The following is a 19,392-nucleotide window of genomic DNA, read 5'->3' as shown; positions in this document are numbered from 1 at the left end:
TTGAGAATCTGCTCCATAGAAAGACAAAATAAAGAGATTCATTGATGAGCAAAAACGAGTTACACTGAAATGAAATACAAGCATTACTTTATTAGAGCAATAATTTATTCTTTGATATTCTCATGTATAAAATATGGGCATGGTAACACAATTTGGTGAATAATTTATCTACATAGCAAAAGGCTTTTGAAGAATATCCCTCTTCACACTTTTTTAATGTGAGTTGCAGAAAGAGTTTATAAGCTGTCTTTGAACAAATCTGTCTTCTAAATCCTATCTTTTCAGTTTTTTAACAACAGCTTCTACTAATCCTAACGTGCCCATGATGATGCTTTGTTTGTGTACACATAATCTGCTCATCAATTCTGCTTTGGTCATCTTTCCATCTATTCAGTTTGGACTTGGCAATAAAGACATTGAATAATTGATTCACAGATAGGGGAATAATTAAAAGACAAATCTGCCCGGGCAATAGTTTATGTGAAAGAGCTCATGTGACTCTCTCTTCTAAGCCCATTCTTTCCCTTGAATACGTATCACACTTGCTTATTTATACTCTAGAGAAGCCTATGTTCTCTCTTAAAACTGCTTTAAAAAATAAAATATGAAGAATTTAAAAAATTACAAATAAATGCACACTAGATACAATGAACTAAATGCAGATTTGGAAGCATGAATGGCAAATTCATAATTCTGGGTAAAAAAGGTATGGAATTGGAGTAAAAGCTTATGCTCTGAAAAACTATGTGCTAGCTTGCATATGTCCATCCTATCATATGCCACATGAAATACATTGATCCTAACTACTATACTTTTCATTTTATCCATCAGAATGGTGTGCTGTTAGGAACAGAATATTAGAATCAGACTGTGAGATCTACCATTACTGATTATTTTAAAGGTTGAAAATAATACATGAAAGTGTTGTATGGGTATAAAATGATCCTGATGAGTACTGCTCACAATATAATCCCTGGTATAAAACAATGGTCTCATGCTGGTTTAGGAAAGATAGGAGAGAGTTGCCAAAGAGTGAATTTTGAGTCTGGTACCCTTAATCTTGATTTGTATTTTCCTACATACCTTAACTCAAATATTCTTTATTTCTCTCTCTATCTTGAAGCTGTGTGAATAATTTTGCATGAAAACCCAGAGACATTTGCTCCACTTTTTCCTTTACGTATTCCTTGAGGTGCACAAATTATTAGGCATTGCAGTATAGTTCACTCTTACTAACATTTCTGTCAACACTCAAGTGGATTGCAGATTTTGAGATATTAAGGACTGAAATTCATGTTTTGGAGAAAGGAGATCCATTCATAAGAAAGTTCAAATCTTTGTATTTTGATGGAGACATTTTAAAAGACGTCCATTGTTTGGTAAACGCAATTCTCTATATTTTATTCCTGACTCTGAAAAATAGAATTTCATATGCCTGCACTTAAAATTATTCACCTACCATATTATATAATTAATATATAGTCACTGTCACTGTCTTCCTGTCGTTCATCGATTTACTCAAGCAGGCACCAGTAACGTCTACATTGTGAGAATTGTTGTTAGTGTTTTTGGCATATCGAATACATCACAGATAGCTTGCCAGGCTTTGCCATGCGGGCAGGGTACTCTCGGTAGCTTGCCGGGCTCTCTGAGAGGGTCAAAGGAATCACCCCTCTTGGAATTAATTAATATAATTAATATATTATATAGCCAACTTTGCATGGCTTAATATAATGTATGCTTTAATTTAATATGATGACATTAAATATAAATGCTAATTGTCATGTTGTCTGAAGACTAAATAGATCTCATAAGTTTAGAAAGTAGAAATTGATGCATATATATCTATTTCATAGAGAGATATACAGGTGATATACAATACTTAAGATGACAAAGATAAATAATTATGTATAATTGTACACACACTCAAAACTATACATAAAATTAAGTTATAGTTAAGAAAACAGAGGACTGAGTGTTGAAAGCAGGTAAAGGAATAGAGATGATAACCTTTCAGCATCTGTAATACAAATCATAATGCCTAAAATGAGAGAGAGAAAGAAAAAGAGAGAGAGAGAAGAGAGGTACCTGCCATAGTGGCAGGCTAGGGTGAGAGGTGGCTTGAAGGGGTTGGAGGGAAACTGGGGAGACTGGTGCTGGGAAATGACACTGGTGGAGGAATGGGTGTTGGAACATTGTATGACTGAAATGCAATCATGTAAAAAATGCAATCATGTAACAAGCATTACAATTCTATAATGCTCTAGCATGATTATTCAATTTTTAAAAAGAAAGAAAACAGAGGATTTGAGAACTTGTGTGCCTTCTTATAATGCCTCACTTACTACAACATATTTAAGATACAAATTCATGTCTAACTTATCCCAATGCATTTTTCTTTGATCACTGTACTTACAGAATTTCTAAATTATCATGTAATAGAACGGTGAAATTGATGGGGATCAGAGTGAAAATCTAATAACGGTCTTGTTAGTTTCATGCTGATCCTTCTGGTATTTAAAGAAGGTGCTTCACCCTGTTTAGTGAGTCCTACAATGACAACTCAACAGGAAAACTTTGCTAATCACTCAGTGAGAGTGTCATCATAAGATTTTGTTCATCAGGTTAAGGAAAGCAATTCTCTGATAAAACCATAGCTTCAGAATGAAATGGGGGCTTTTGTTTTGTATTCTTAGTGGTTTAATTTTTCTCTTTCATCCCGCAACCTTATCGTGATAGAGGTCAAATGCAAAGATGGACTTACAATTTGACCACTTCAAATTCCTCTACCAATCAACCCAGCATTTACAAATCCAATGCCTGGAGACATCTTTTATTTTTTCCAGCAGTCCTCAAAGTGAATGATTTCTTTTAAACTGCACAAAATTCTCCCTGAATTCAAAGTCTAGATCTTTGTCAAGGTTACAAGAGGGAAAAATTCCAGTTGTCAGATCTGAATCTAGAAACACATACACAATTGCTTTGACCTGAACTGTGCATACTAGAAGTGTATATTGATTATAAAAACTTACCTTGGTTCTTGATGTGAAGGGAAAAGCAATCCTGAAATGTGAGTCTGAACTCAAAAATTCATCGCTGGAAGAATACTAAACAGGGAAAATTTCCTCCCTTGTACTGTTTAAAAGATTCTAAGGTCCATGAAATATGAAAAAATTATTAACGTAAAGCTAAGAAGGCTGTTTTTAGGTGTACCCTGATTTCATCATAAAATAATTTACATTTTGCTTGTTTCATTTTCCTTATTTTTAATAGAGAGGTAACAAAATTGCATATTTTATATACCCTGCAGAATTATCTCTGAGATTAGAAAATGACAATACATAAGTAAGTTTTACTTTTAATATCAATTAATTTAAATTTAATCTTAGGATGATATCCCTCCTTAGGGTTGCAGACTCATTGTAAACATTCAGTTTAAAGAAAAATTGATGAGTTCTAAAGTATTAGGATTCATTTCAATAGGCATTAAGTGAGTGGGTTTTTCCAGATTCTGGTCTTTTAAAATAATGTTATGCCAAACCATGATGGGATTTTTTAGAGCTTGATAAATGAGCACTGGAGAAATTTTTACAGTCCTGAAACTCTCAGGGGAATATAGCCCTTGTGAGGACAATCACTTCTCTTTGTTCCACTTACATAGGAAAGAAACAATTAAACTGTGCAGGGAAATAATGTGATATAATGAATAGTACATACATATTTTGTAGTCTTGTTACCTTCTTTATTCTACTTAAAAACTTCAAATGATATTTGATACACCAAGAGCAGTTTTGTTTAAAATGCATTCATTGTGGCACATTTAAAAAATTTTTGAGAAATTTATATACATCATTTTATGAGTTTGAAATATCTCCTGGTGGTTTGATATATTTATATTGTAAAAATATTACATTTGCTTTATCTAACATTCATCCTTTCATGTAGACACACCAATTAATGTAAGAAAGGAATAAAATTATGCTTGTGCTAAAAACCCTTTATATTTATTTCCTTAACTTGCAATATGTAATTAAGAAGTGTTAGCTATAGTCATTATGTTCTACATTGCATGCCTACTACTTATTTAGGGCTCTGTGAACCTCTCCTAGAGACTACAAGTTGTGCCAGACACAGGAATCAATCACATGGAAAACCAACACCTTAACCTCTGAACTATTATCCTTTTGGACCCTGGAAATTCATATTTTCTTTTTAAGAACAAGAGGGCTTTATTTGAAAATGAGTAAGTATAAGCTAAAACTGTTTTTTAATTGAATCATTGTGAGAACAGTAACAAAGCTTTCAGGTTTAAGTCTCCCTCATACAATGATCATACACCCATCCCTTCACCAGTGCATTTTCCATCACCAAGAACCCCAGTATACTCCCCATCCCACCCCTCCCCCTGCCTGTGTGGCAGATGATTTCCACTTTCTCTCTGATTACATTCAATTTTTCAACAGAAGACCCACCATTATTATTTGGAATTTCCCCCCAACAATCAGACCTGCTGAAAAGGCATCATTAGATAATTTGTTTTCTATTGCTGATAATGAAGAGCATATGATGTTGCATGGCTGCTATTGGATTTCTGATATTTTAGTAATTAAGTTCAGAGGGAATTCTGCCCAAAGCGGCTGGGTTCCAAGATTGGTTTGTGTGCATTTGGGATCATGGCCGTGCAGGAGAAGGAGGAGCCATTCGTGGGCGGCAACTCGGGGTCTCATTGGGGCAGGGAGAAGGGCCGGATCCATCCCCCATCCCATGAGGTCTCTTGGGTCCCGTCACTGCAGGCTTGTACCTCTCTGTCCAATAGCCTCTGAAAGATGGCAGTCATCCTGCCACTGAGGGGAAAAGGCAGAAGGGACATTGCCCTTTCCCACCCGGGGTGGTATGGGGCTGTAGCTTAATTCACAGTCCAGAAGCATTTCAACCAGAAGCCACTGGGTTCCGAGATTTTTAATTGAATCATTGTGAGAACAGTAACAAAGCTTTCAGGTTTAAGTCTCCCTCATACAATGATCATATACCCATCCCTTCACCAGAGATTGGTTTGTGTGCCTCTGGGATCATAGCCATTCCAGAGCCAGAGGAGCCGTTTGTGGACGGCAACTCGGGGTCTCGCTGGGGAATTCATATTTTTTACCTCCTTCCTAAAATTCCTGCTTATCCCTTCACTTCAGAAAGTCGTGTTATTTCTTTTGCTGTGAGGTTTTTTTCCACATTCCATACATAATTGATATCATATACAACAAAGTTGTTAAAAACAACTCTGGATTCAGTGGTTAGTGAAGAGAAAGAAGACTAGTATTATAAATTATAAATTATAATACTGAGAGGTTATCATGCTTGCTCCTTTACCTACTTTCAGCACACATCTCCCATCCCGACCAATTCCTCCAACCATCATTTTCTTGGTGATCCCTTCTTTATTCCATCTGCTTTCCCCCCCTTCCCTGTGCCGCTCATGAGGGAGGCTTCCAGCTATGGAGCAATCTTCCTGACCTTTGTTTTAAATGGCTAAAATATCAAATTTATAAGTTATAAATTACTATTTTATAATTTAAATTATAATTTTATGTAGCAGTGAAATTCTACACTTTCATAAATCAATGATGAATCAATAAAAATATGAGCAAAAGGAAAAATCATTGAAATATTTTTCTTGTAGTTACAAAAGTTGTTGGTCAGGGGTGGTATGGATTAAGGGTCGGGGGTTGCATGGATTAAGAATCATCATGGAACTACTTTTTAAAAAGGAAACTTGAAAATTGGATTATACAAAATGAAAAATGAGAATTGTGAACACCCAAGTACTTACTGTCAGATATGGAAGTTACACATAGCCAGGGGAATTAGGCTAAAAGTACGAGGATCAGAGAAATTAGTATAAGCTCACAGTTGGTGTGAAAATTCCACCTAACTATAGCCCCAAGGTTGGGGCAGTCCCTTGGGCAAAAAAAAACTTAGACCAAGGTCACGAGTTGTACCCCACGAGCGACTCTCCAGCACAACCATGGCTCCAGAAGCACAAGGACTTAATGCAGAGCCTGGCAGCTTGCTGCAGAAAAGTGAATGGACTATGCATTAATCCACGCCACCATGCCTACCCGGAGGGGAAAGGGTGTTGCTCCCTTCTGCCTTTTTCCCTCTGGAAAGAAAGATGGCAGCCGCTACGGAGCTTTATGGAAAGCCAGGTATGAGCTGGTCACGATGGGTCGACTGAATTCTCATGGGAAGGGGGGCGCTCCCGGCTTGTCCTTCACGCCCTACCGAGGTCACGAGTTGTCCCCCTACGAGCGGCTCTTCGGCACGGCCATGGCTCCAGAGGAACAAAGACTTAATGCAGAGCCCGGCAGCTTGTTGCAAAAAAGTGAATGGACTATGCGTTAATCCATGCCACCATGCCTGCCTGGAGGGGAAAGGGTGTTGCTCCCTTCAGCATTTTTCCCTCTGGAAAGAACGATGGCAGCCGCTTCAGAGCTTTATGAAACCAATCTCATAATTATCTCACTCTCAGCAGATATACTTCCAGGCTTAATAAGTAAAATACCAGAAATCCAAAATTGCGCGGCCGTGATAGCAGCCACGCGACATCATTTGATTCTTGTAACCAGCTGTAGAAAACAAATTATTTCACAATGCCTTTTCAGCATGTCTGATTTGGGGGTGTAAAGTCTAAATAATAATGCTGCATCTTTTGTCGAAACAATGAATCTAATCAACGTAGATAGAGTGTTAACTAGAATTCATCTGCCTCACAGGCATTGGGAGGGTTGGGGGGTTTATTGGGGTTCTTGGTGGTGAAAAATAAGTATTGGTGAAGGGAAATGTGTTTCATAATTGCATGACTGAGACTTAAACCTGAAAGCTTTGTAAGTTTTCTCACAGTGATTCAATAAATAAATACATTAAAAAAATAAATTTAAAAAAAACTTAGGTCTTAGAATATAAAAGGGAAGCAAAAAATGTGCTCAGGAAATAATAGAATAAAATAGTTCAGGGTCTTCTAGATGCAGAGGGCAACATGGGCAAAGATATATAGGTGGCTGCCATGACCTTACTCTATTCTTTAAGGGTGCCCACTGATTGGTCATGTATATTATCCCAGTCACTGCTCTTAATGTACCCATGAAATGTTGATGTGTTGGGAGGATCCTCCCAGGATGGGAGAAGCATTCTGAAAGTAGACTATAGACAGAACATGACTGCTACTCAATGCCTATTTTGCAAACCATAGCACCCAAAATGAGAGAGAGAGAACTAAAGGGAATGCCTTGCCACAGAGGCAGGCTGGGATGCGGAATGGGGGGTGGAAGGGATACTGGGATCCGTGGTGGTGGAAAATGGGCACTGGTGGAGGGATGGGTACTTGATCATTGTATAAGTGAAACCCAAGCACAAAAATTTGTAAGTCTACAACTGTACCTCATAGTGTTTCACTAATAAAAATTTTTAAAAAATGAAATGCTGATGTGCTTAGTAATTGTTCTTAAAGTCTCTGTCAACTAAACAACTCATGGGCTGGGAGCCAGGGAGGGGAGAGATACTGTATGGAGTAAATGACCAGCTTACTGATGGCTGCCATCAAACACTACAGTTTGAAGTGTTTGTATGTGTTCGCTTGTCTCATCCTCTGCGACCGATTCCCACTGGACAGAGGTAGGTCTGCCAATCTGTGTTTAGTTTGGTGTAGTGATGATGGATACTATATAGAAGAAGGTGCAATTGTGAATCATATATTTGTGTAGTCAAGGTAAATATATATTTCCTACTTGCGACAACAAGAGAATTCAGAAAGAATGAAACTACTATCAGTAAACTTGGCATCCAAATCTTGACTTAAAATTTTTAGTTTAGATAACAGTGTTACGATAGTGTTTAAGTGTATCTTATTGATAGGTGATATTTTGACTTTAATTAGCAATGCCCTTCGATTTTTTGCTTTTTTGGGTCACACCCGGCGATGCACAGGGGCTACTCCTGGCTCATGCACTCCTGGCGGTGCTCTGGGGACCTTATGGGATTCTGGGAATCAAACCTGGGTCTGCCACGTGCAAGGCAAACGCCTACCTGCTGTGCTATTCACGCCAGTCCCAGCAATGTCCTTTTAAAAGGTGGCTTCTTTGTCTAAAATATCAGAGACAAAGTAGGAAAATACATGGATTGAAAAAAAATAATATCTTATAATGGTATAAAGAAGTGATTATAAAAATGAGAAGCTATGTCAAAGAAATATAGGAATTAACTGAAAGAACTTTAAATTATAAAGGTAAAACAGTTTTAACAAAAAAAATGAATATCTTGATACAGGTTGTTAACCAAAATATAAAGTTAATAAAAGCATGAAAAAATAAATTGAGTAAGCAACTAACAGAAAAGAGAAACAACTCTAACTAAAAGAATAACTTCAAATAAATTATTTGAGTATTGCTCATTTTATGATGTGAACATAATTCTCTAACACCTGAATATATATTTCAGTTTGTATTATGAATCATACATTATAACTCATTGTGTTATAAACATTGATATAGTTGGACTCAATGCTTATTTTATTCAGTTAGAAATGTTTACTGAGAACCTGCAATGGAATATGCACTCATCTAGGTTCTAAAGATTATGTTGCAAACAATTTTAATTTTAATAAATTGTAGATTACTAATGGGGCATGGATGATAAATAAGAAAATAAAATATATAATAGTGTTTGGTTCATAATTGCTTTGGCAAAACTACACAGAATGGAAAGACAGAATAAATGGTAAGTAAAGACTGACTTATTTATAAAGGTCACAGGAAAGAAAATCTTGATACATTAAATCCAAAACATTAATGGAGTAAGTGAATCTTTTACACAGGGAGGAGTAATCATAAATATGCTGAACTTAGAGTTGTCTTCTTAGGTTGGAGTTGTTCGACAAGAATAGAAATGGGCTAGAATATTGGAGGAGTGATAAATGATCACTCAAATCCACAAGAATTAAAAAAAATAGCTGCATGTCATTTAAAAAATTTCTATAAGCAAAATACACCAAATTATTGTTTAAAATGATATTGTAGCAGTATGAAAGCTAGTAATAATGACTGAAGAAATTAAAAATTACTTTTATTTTTTCTCCATTTTCTTATGCTGTTATTTTTAAAATGATAATATGAGCACGTTAATTCTTTACAATGTCGATTCAAATATAAAAGCTTTAAAAACATTTCTGGGCCTCTTAATAAAATATTTAGCAGTAAAACTTTTGCTTAATAATATATATATATAATTTTATGTGCTATAATAAACAAATGGAATATATAAATCATTAAATAATTAATAGAGTATATCATTTTTATCTCACATTATGTCTTCTTAGAACAACATTCATTAAAAGTATTGAACTTAAGTTTAAATCCATCAAATTTGAGCATTTTTATTATCATTATTTACTTTAATAATATTTCATTTTAGTTCAGCTAATTTCTTACTGCCATGTTATAATCTTATGGGACACATAATACACTTGTAATCATCTGTTCATTTATGCCCGTGTTTTACCTGTATTTGTGTTGGACTCCTTTTTTTTAAGGCTCTGGAGCCAGAGATATAGTATAGAGGGCAGGGAAACTGCCTTGAATGCAGCCACCTTCCCTGGCACTCTATATGGTCCTCTGAACCTGAAGAGTGATCCCTGAGCACAGAGTCAGGAGTAATCTCTGAGCACCTCCAGGTGTGCCACCACCCCATAAAAAAATAAATAAATAAAAGCAAGTTGTAGAATAAAAAGAAACCTTAATATGGTATTTGAGAAATAGGCTCTAAGACATGTTAGCCATGTAAATTCAACTATTTTATTTTACGATATAATGCTTCCTTTTTCATTATAAGGCTCTTTGATTAGATAAAATTGGCATTAAGTGCTTAATTAATTTCATTTCTTGATAAAACAAGGTTAGCTTATATTGTTAAACATTGAATTCACAATCCTAAGGATACTTTAGCCACTTAAAACAATCTTCGGAAATGCAGTCATGACCTGTTCTTCAGACTGTATAGGGCTCAGCATGGGGGTGGCCATAGTAGAGAACACAGATGCCATCTTGTTTGTGTCTCTGGAATGGCTGAAGTTAGGCTGTAAGTAAATGAAAATAACTGTCTCATAGAAGATAGAAACTGGAACAAAATGGAAAGCACAGCTGGAGAGAGTCTCTTGATACCCTGCAGACAAGCACATCTTTTGGATGGTGATGTATGAATGTTTAAGATGTCAAAAGATAACCAGGAGAGTAAAATAATTTTGAATTTCACCTTAGAACTGAGAACCAGCTCACTAATACATCTGTCAGAGCAGGAGAGAACCATGACTGCTAGAAACCCACAGAAAAAGCATTGGACCACGTTGGAACCTACAAAGAGACTGAATGTGTCCCCAATGTGGATAGAGGCATTCAGAAAAATCACAGAAATAGGAGCCTATTACATGATATGCACACACACTTGCTGACATGGTGATGGTGTAGTGCAGGAATTTGCACACTGCTGTATAGTGGTCATAGCCACTGAGAGCAACAGGTAATTTTCTTCAGGAGTAAATGGTCTAACAAAGAATATTGGAACAGCACATACATTATAGGAGATGACTTTGTCTCCTGTAAGTAATCTAGACATGACAGAGAGAGTGACAGCCATAACACCAGAGACAGGTTGCTGAGAAAATTGTACATGGGAGTATACAGACGAGTCCAATATAATCAACATGATCATCATCACCAAGTTCTCATTCAGAGTAATGCGGTACATGGTGGTGAATGTTATAAATAGGAATCTGTAGTTCTAGGGCTTTAGTCCTAAAATAATGAATTCAGTCCCTTCTGTCTGTTCTTTGTTAATGTTGAGATGCTCTGAGGCTATGGGAGGAAACAGTGTCAAAACAAAGAAAACAAATTTGAAAGGTGTGTGTATACTGTTGACATCACAATGGTATTAATATAGCAATGATTTATTTTTCTAAGATTTTGAAGATATAAAATGGGTTTCACAATAAATATTAGTGCTGCGTGCTACAACTATATGTAGTTTTTTTAATTTTTTAAGTTTGTAAACTGAAATATAGAAATTGATTTATACCCTGATCAGGGTTTTGTCCAGAATGAATTTATCAGCCAATTTATCCAACAGTAAAGTTTTTTGTTGTATATAGTTCACTTATCAAGAACTTCTCAAGGGCTAGAGCAATAGTATAGTGGGCAGGGCATTTGCCTTGCTAACAACCGTTCCGGGTTTGATCCTGACATCCAATACGGTTTTCTGGGCACTGCTAGGAGCAATTCCTGAGTACAGAGCTAGGAGTAATTCTGGAGCAATGCCAGGTGTGCATCCCTCCTTACACACACACACACACACACACACACACACACACACACACACTTCTCTAGACAAGTTAAATACATATACTTTATATTTTTTCAAGAATATAGTTTTACATTGTTTTTATTATTATATTCATTTAAATTTTGATTTATTGATGTACCTCTTATTCCTCATCACCAATTTCTATCTATATCAGTTTTCCAAAAGAAACATAAAAACAAAAATAAGTTCTATTTTATAATATGATTTTGAGAATTAAATAAGGAAATGCATAAAAATAAAATGTTGAGTGTTTGGCACAATCTGGTGAGTGGTAGCTATAATGTTAGAATGGAATGATGTTTTGGTTAGTCAGGAAAAATTGTTGGTTATCTGCAGGACAGCAGGTATAGGCAAGTGTAGGATAATATTGTTTTGTCTTTCCTGCATAGCCTTAGGTAGCTTAGGTTTATTGAGTTGCTCCCATCACAGTACTCCCATTCCTCTGTGTAAACTTCTTTCTTTGTGCTCTGTGCTTGTGCTTTGTGCCCTGTTGACTTGTAAATATTGTTTTTCTCTTCTCCTTAAATCCTTAGCATAGTTTATTCAGAGAAATGTCCTTTTGTATGGACACAAGAAGAAAGTATATGCTATGCTTTTATAATGTGACTCTCAGTGTTATTTTTCTCCTGGGCATCTGTTCTCTCAACCTAAGCCTCAACTGCCCTTACTTCCTAGTACTCCCAAAAGCAGGGTCCATATGAGGGACTGGATGGAACCAGGGCAAATGGTAAGCTATGTGCTACCCTATTAAGAGATGGGCCTGGCCAAAGTGCCATAATGCTTAACTATAAATTAAGAGTTTTGTTATGGACAGATGCTGTCATGATCCTAAAAGTAACAACTAAATTCAGACCCTGCTAGGGTTAGGAATGATTAATCTGGCCTGAGCGTTATAGTCTTAGTCTGTGGCAAGATGTTCCCAGGAGAGCTGCCCTACAAGCCTCAATGTATCTCTTACTGTGTCCATACAAAAATAACTAGTATTAGAGTCATTGAACTGAGGAAAGGAGAAAAAAGGAGAAAAACACCTTAAGAGGTATTTTGCTCTTGGGCAGTCAGGAAGGGGTTTGTAACACCCCTAGGTGATGTTTCCACCCTTGAGCCAGGCAGTCAGGAAAGGTTTTCTTATGTTGATTTGGCTACCACACTGGGTGCTCTGTAGGCCCAGAGTGCTGAGGAGTTGGAGTGACAAGAGAGCTAAGAAGGAAGAGAGTTGGATGAGAGAGAGAGAGCAGGGTGGCAAGATGAACCACAGAGAGACTAGCCAGGGGGACAGAGGGAAAAGAATGTAGAATACAGGCGCAGGCTCGTGGAGGCTATGAGATGGAGCACTGAGAGTTCAGTGGAAGAGGCAGGAGAAGACAGGAATGAGAGGCAGTGTGAGACGAGAATGGGGAGCTCAGAGAGACAGAGGCAGGTGCATGGGAAGAATGGAATAATCAGCATCTGATCAATCAAATGACTTGGCCCTCGTTTTGTCCACCATCTGCCCCAAGAAAGACTCGGGCTGCCCTGGCTGGGGGAGCGCCCTGAGCCCACCCCAAACTTGGGCAGTGAGGGGAAGAGTCATTATCCTCTCCCTGGCCACCCCCTGGAGGTTTTATACAGGCAAGCTTTAAAGATGTGAAGTCTTTCGTTTCTATTTCCCTTTTCTTCCACATAGAGCCAATGGAATTTACCATGCTTATTTCTTATCTCTCAGTCTTCCCTTGCTTTGACATATAATGGGCATTTCTAAAAATTCCACATAATCTATTCTTTGGCTGAATTCATCCCTTGAAAGTTTTGTTTGGTTGGGATACTTCAGTCCCTAAAATTCATGATTTCCATCTAAGAGCAGAATCATAAAAATCAACAACATAAAAGTTTGTGGGCTGTTATTTTTAGCCCATGATTTAAAAAACATTGTAATATAATGTTTTTAATTTTGTATAGGTGCAATCATTTATTTTATTTAATTGGTGCGTGTTTTTGCTTAGTTTTAGTTTTGGCTTTTGGGTCAAACTCAGTTGTACTTATGGGCTCCGATCAGGTTGTGTTCAGTGGGTCATATTTTGCCCAGAACCTAACCCTACCCTTCTGTGTACTAAGCTTGCACTGTAGCCCATTTGAAACATATACGGTTCAAGAATATTTTATACATAAAGATAGCACAGCGGGTAGGGCGTTCGCCTTACAAGCGGCCAACATGGCCGACCCGAGTTCGATTCCTCCGACCTCTTGGAGAGCCCGGCAAGCTACCGAGAGTATTCGATATGCCAGACACAGTAACAACAAAGTCTCCAATGGAGACGTTACTGGGCCCGCTCGAGCAAATCGACGATCAACGGGAGGGCCTTTACCTTTACCTTTACCTTATACATATATATATTTAATTTAACTATGACGCTATTGGAAAAACACCTTAATTTTTTTTATTGAATCAGCATGAGTTACACAGTTACAAAGTTGTTCATGATTGATTTTCAGTCATAGGATACTCCAGTATCCAAGCCTTCACCAGTCTACATTTCCCGCCACCAATGTGCCCCCGTTTCCGTCTTGTCAAGGAAGTGCATCTTGATCCATGCTAGCTACTAATCTTCTAAACTTAAAAAATTACTTTAGAAGGCTGTCCCCTAAAGATATTATGTTGCAGACATTACTACTAGATGCTATATACTATATTCCACAACCAATAAAAAGAGCTTCACATAAAAATGAGCTTTTGTGTATATCACTCCTTTTTTACCAATAATGAAACTGAGGCTTGAGAATTTAGAAGATTCAATGAAAACACAATATATGAAAGTAAGATTTCAGAAATTGAACCAACTTTCAATGTTATCAATGTCTAGGCATTTAATAAGTCACTGTCAATACATGGTGAATTAACACTTACAAACATAAGATTGTAGGGAAAAGTTTGAAAAGCATTTTGTGAAAAAAGGACACCTCCATAGTTTTCGGCTGCAGGAGCCCTGGTCGGGGCGGGGAGGAAACTCAACCCACTCCCCTCCAAGGGGAACCGGTGAGGACAGCCAGGCGCGGGGGCAGGAGACTCTGCAGCTGTTCTCTTCTGGGATCTGGGTTTTATAGTCTCTGGGTCTTGGCCGTTGATGGGATTACACAGCGCCAGTGGGCCAGTAGGTGGGTGTGACCCCTGCCTACTGGAATATGGAGGATCTGGGTAGAGGATGCTCAGCCCTGATCCGAGCAGGCTTGGAGATCTCAGCCCCGGAACCCGCATGCCTTTGTTCCTCTGCCAGTACCTTCATGTGTGTGGAGAGTGGTTTCAGCATGGTGGTGGCTGGTTCTGGAGGTCTTCGGCTGCCGGAGCAGGTCAGGGCGGGGAGGAAACTCAACCCACTCCCCTCCAAGGGGCCCTGGTGAGGACAGCCAGGCGCGGGGACAGGAGACTCTGCGCTGTTCTCTTTCGGGATCTGGGTTTTATAGTCTCTGGGTCTTGGCCGTTGGTGGGATTACACAGCGCCAGGGGGCCAGTTGGTGGGTGTAACCCTTGCCTACTGGAATATGGAGGATCTGGGTGGAGGATGCTCAGCCCTGATCCGAGCAGCTTCGGGACCCACATGCCTTTGTTTCTCTGCCGGTACCTCATGAGTGTGGAGAGTGGTCTCAGCATGGTGGTGGCAGCCGAAGACCTCCAGAACCAGCCACCACCATGCTGAGACCACTCTCCATACGCATGAAGGTACCGGCAGAGGAACAAAGGCATGCGGGTTCTGGGGCAGAGATCTCCAAGCCTGCTCGGACCAGGGCTGAGCATCCTTCACCCAGATCCTTCATATTACAGTAGGCAGGGGTCACACCCACCAACTGGCCACCTGGCGCTGTGTAATCCCATCAACGACCAAGACCCAGAGACTATAAAACCCAGATCCCGGGTTTTAAAACCCAGAGACTATAAAACCCAGACACCTTATTATCTCATTTTTACTTTGGACAAACTGGCAGGCTACCAAATGTAACCTGCCCACTCGGCAGAGTCTGGCAAACTCCCCGTGGTGTAACCAATATGCCAAATACCAGTAACAATGATAGATCTCATTCTCCTAACCCTGAAAGAGCCTTGAATCTCTGGGCTAGGATGAAGGAGATGTTACTGGGGCCTGCTTGACGCAATTGGTGAACAACAGGATGGTCTTGATCGTGATCTCCATAGTTTAAAGATCATTTCACAATCTGATGTTTAGCTTTAATCTTCAATATGAGGATAGCATTTAGAGAACAAGATGAAAATATCACTTGATCAATGAGTATTATCTATTTGGCTTTGTTGTTATTTGTTTAGGGATGTATTGTAATTAGAAGTAGCTATAAACACCTTGCTGGTGAAAAAAACAAAGAAAATGTTTTTTTCTGTCTTAAAGAACTTTCAGTATAGTTTCTCCAATTTTTTTATAAGTTGCTTGTCTCTATAATATAATATGGATGTGCATTAGAAAAAGAATGCTTACTAGAATCTGTCAGAAAAAAAGGTGCTTAGCAGAAATCTGGTTGAGAAAAACAGATAATTTGAAATACTGAGTTTGAATTCTGAATAACAGCTGTGAAATAATGAAAAGAATACTATTACTGGAACTTTGAGGGAGCTTTCATAAGGGCCCTAAAGTATCTATGGCTGGGGAAAATGAAAGGAAGACAATATGAATACAGCTCTAATTTTAACATCCATTTTCTGTGCTTTTACACAGCCACCTACTTATTTGTAAAGTAAACTTAACACAATTTATCCCTTTCAAATAATATTTAAAATTGTATCTATAAATATCAAATCAATAAATACTAAAAGAATATACATAAGGGGATGGAGCAATAGCACAGTGGGTAGGGAGTTTGCCTTGCACACGACCCACCCAGATTCGATTCCCAGCATCCCATATGGTCCCTTGAGCACCGCCAGGAGTGATTCTTGAGTACAAAGCCAGGAGTAACCCCTGAGCATGGCCGGGCATGACCCAAAAAATCAAAAAAAAAAAAAAAGAATATGCATAAGAATATGTCTCTGCCCCCGCGCCTGGGTGTTCCTTCCCGGAGTCCCTTGGAGGGGAGCGGGTTGAGCTTTCCTCCCCGCCCCGACCAGGGCTACGGCAGCCGAAGACCTCCAGGACCAGCCACCACCATGCTGAGACCACTCTCCGCACACCTGAAGGTACTGGCAGAGGGACAAAGCCATGCGGGTTCCGGGGCCGAGACCTCCAAGCCTACTCGATTTGGAGTCGAGCATCTTCCACCCAGATCCTCCAAATTCCAGTAGGCGGGGGTCACACCCACCACCTGGCCCCCTGGCGCCGTGTAATCCCATCAGCGGCCAAGACTCAGAGACTATAAAATCCAGATCCCGGAACCGCGCGGCCGCATTCGCCGCCGCGCGACATCTTATTATCTCATTCCTACTTTGGACAAACTTGCAGGCTATCGAATGTAGCCTGCCCACAGGGCAGAGTCTGGCAAACTCCCCGTGGCCTACCAAATATGCCAAATACCAGTAACAATGATGGGTCTCATTCTCCTAAAGAGCCGTGAATATAATCTCAGGGCTAGGATGAAAGAGACGTTACTGGGGCCTGCTCGAGGCAATCGACGATTAACAGGATGATGAAATGAAATGAAATGAAATGCATAAGAGGTTATCATTTTAAAGTATATCAATGAATTTTGTATTGCCCGGGAAATGAACCCCAGGACTCCTGCATGGCAGGCGAAAATTTTACCACTGAACCACCAATGCCAGGCTCTATTCCTCCACCCCTCTCAGAGATCCTGGCAAGCTACCGAGAGTGTCTTGCCCGCATGGCAAAGCCTGGCAAGCTACCCGTGATGTATTCGATATGCCCAACACAGTAACAAGTCTCACAACGGAGATGATACTGGGCCCGCTAGAGCAAATAGATGAACAACGAGAGGACAGTGCTTCAGTGCTACAGTGAATTTTATTTGGGCTGGAGCAATAGCACAGTGGGTAGGGCATTTGCCTTGCATGCAGTCGACCTGGATTCGATTCCTCCGTCCCTCTTGGAGAGCCTGGAAAGCTACTGAGAGTATCCTGCCTGCAGGGCAGAGCCTTGTAAGTTCCCCGTGTCATATTTAATATGCCAAAAACAGTATCAAGTTTTACAATGGAGACGTTATTGGTGCCCGCTTGAGCAAATTAATAAACAACAGGATGACAGTACTACAGTGCTACAGTATTTTTCTCCTAATAGTTTGAGCCTCATAGAAAATCCTCAGGTTGGAATAAGATTTCTATATGCTAACACTTATTTGTATTTGAGTTTATTGATCTTACTGACTCATATATAGAATTAACATGTAAACCGATTCTTCAAAAATAATATATTTCATTGATTATTACTGTTATTTTAAAGGTTAATGCAAAGGATATGGAGAAAGTTATAGTGAGTCTGAGGTCTCTGGGAATTTCCTTATGAGAGCATGTACCGCACCTAATCTCACTTTCCCAAGAAAGTAGCAATTAAATTTTCTGTGGGGACCAATCTGGTTACTTTATTAATAAACACATAATTTTTGTATTACTTGTTATTTCTTGCTTTTAAAATATTTATGATACGTGTAAAATTTGTATTCAGAAATATTTATAATTATGTGTTCAGGTTTTAGAACTTTCCCAGTCTTTGTATTAAGTCATATATTCAGATACAAGAAGCACAGAGTTCTGAATAAAATCATCCCAAGTAAAAGAATAAGACACATTGAAATTAAAAGGGCAAAATCCTTTTTAGGGAAAAAAATATATAACTTCTTATCAAAAAATGATCACGATCACGACCATCCTGTTGTTTGTTGATTGCCTCTAGCAGGCCCCAGTAACGTCTCCTTTGTCCTAGCCCTGAGATTTTTAAAAAGTGCCATATTCAAGGCTCTTTCAGGCTTAGGAGAATAAGACCCATCATTTTTACTGGTATTTGGCATATTGGGTACGCCACAGGGAGTTTGCAAGACTCTGCCTTGTGGGCAGTTTACATTCGGTAGCCTGCCAGTTTGTCCAAAGTAAGAATGAGATTATAAGATGTCACATAGCCACAAATGCAGCCACCACGCACTTCCAGGAGCTGGGTTTTATAGTCTCTGGATCTTGGCCGTTGATGGGATTACATGGCACCAGGGGTCCAGTTGGTGGATGTGACCCCTGCCTACTGGAAGGTAGAGGATCTGGGTGGAGGATGCTCAGCCCCGATCCGAGCAGGTTTGGAGATCTCAGCCCCAGAATCTGCAGCCTTTGTTCCTCTGCCGGTAACTTCATGCGGTACCTTTCATTTCAAAAAATGAAACTAGATATATACCTCACACCATACACTTTTCATTCTTTCCCCTGAAACTTTGTCCCATCTCTTAGTCACGTTTTTTGTGGGGAAGAGGTATTAGGCCACACTAGTGGTTTCAGGGCTTATCTCTGGCTCTGTGCTCTGGTGTCACCATTGACATTGTCTAGGAATCCTGCATGATTCCAGGGATTCAAACCAGTGCCTGCTATATGCAAGATAAATGCCTTATCTTTTGTACTATCTGACCCTTGAAGTCACCTTGTTATCCATTCTCTTTTTTCCCCACTCCGAAGTACGCAAAATTGTATGTCAGATAAAAACTATATCCAACACACAATTTGGGAAGAAAGTTTATATTACTAAACTCAGAGTAAAGGAAACCATCTTCCATCACTTTCATCTCACCAAGAGTTCTAGTGTATTAGAGAGAAAATATTTATGAGGTAAGCTAATAAATACATCATCAATGTATGCTTGGCAAGCATTTTAGGAAGATAAAAAGGATGTTCTGATTGGTCTTAACATTCACTTGCCAGTCCTTGTTAGGCTGTGAGAGAGAAAGTAAAGTTTGGAAACTATCAGAAAAGTTGTTCAAAGTTAGAGGTGTAGAAAGTTTTGATACTGAAAATCCGTTACCAAAATTGGGGTCCATTATAAAAAGAATATCATTCTCTCTTTGAAGTTGAGCATTTTTGCAACATACACATAC

General features: G+C 38.9%; 1 pseudogene; it reads right to left on the bottom strand.

The window, feature by feature from the left end:
* Positions 1-9,982: 9,982 nt before the first annotated feature.
* On the bottom strand, positions 9,983-11,529 carry LOC130041764 (olfactory receptor 5B2-like; annotated as a pseudogene).
* Positions 11,530-19,392: the final 7,863 nt, after the last annotated feature.

Source organism: Sorex fumeus, unplaced genomic scaffold (genome assembly GCF_029834395.1).
Source record: "Sorex fumeus unplaced genomic scaffold, SorFum_2.1 ptg000007l, whole genome shotgun sequence".
Taxonomy (NCBI): Eukaryota; Metazoa; Chordata; class Mammalia; order Eulipotyphla; family Soricidae; genus Sorex; species Sorex fumeus.
The sequence above is the reverse complement of the archived record's forward strand: the minus strand, read 5'-3'. Positions and strand labels throughout refer to the sequence as shown.